Source organism: Diachasma alloeum, unplaced genomic scaffold (genome assembly GCF_001412515.2).
Source record: "Diachasma alloeum isolate Michigan unplaced genomic scaffold, Dall2.0 Dall_scaffold_00528, whole genome shotgun sequence".
NCBI lineage: Eukaryota > Metazoa > Arthropoda > Insecta > Hymenoptera > Braconidae > Diachasma > Diachasma alloeum.
The window spans coordinates 1-218 of record NW_021680660.1 but is presented as its reverse complement, the minus strand read 5'-3'; positions in this window follow the sequence as shown (position 1 = coordinate 218).

Below are 218 nucleotides of genomic sequence, written 5' to 3'. Positions count from 1 at the left end.
GCTATCGAATCCCAGCCATTTAACATAATGTCGGTTTCCATTTTTTTTCAAAACTTTTTCTACGAGATATACATCTGGATGTTTCGTCTTCAGTATTTCTTCCTCATAGAAACTGCCACTAAATAATTCATTTTTATAATCCTTTAGCTTATATGTGATGGGATTGGTGTTAATTTCTCGAATAGTGAATATTTCAGTAGTCCAATTGGGGGTATATC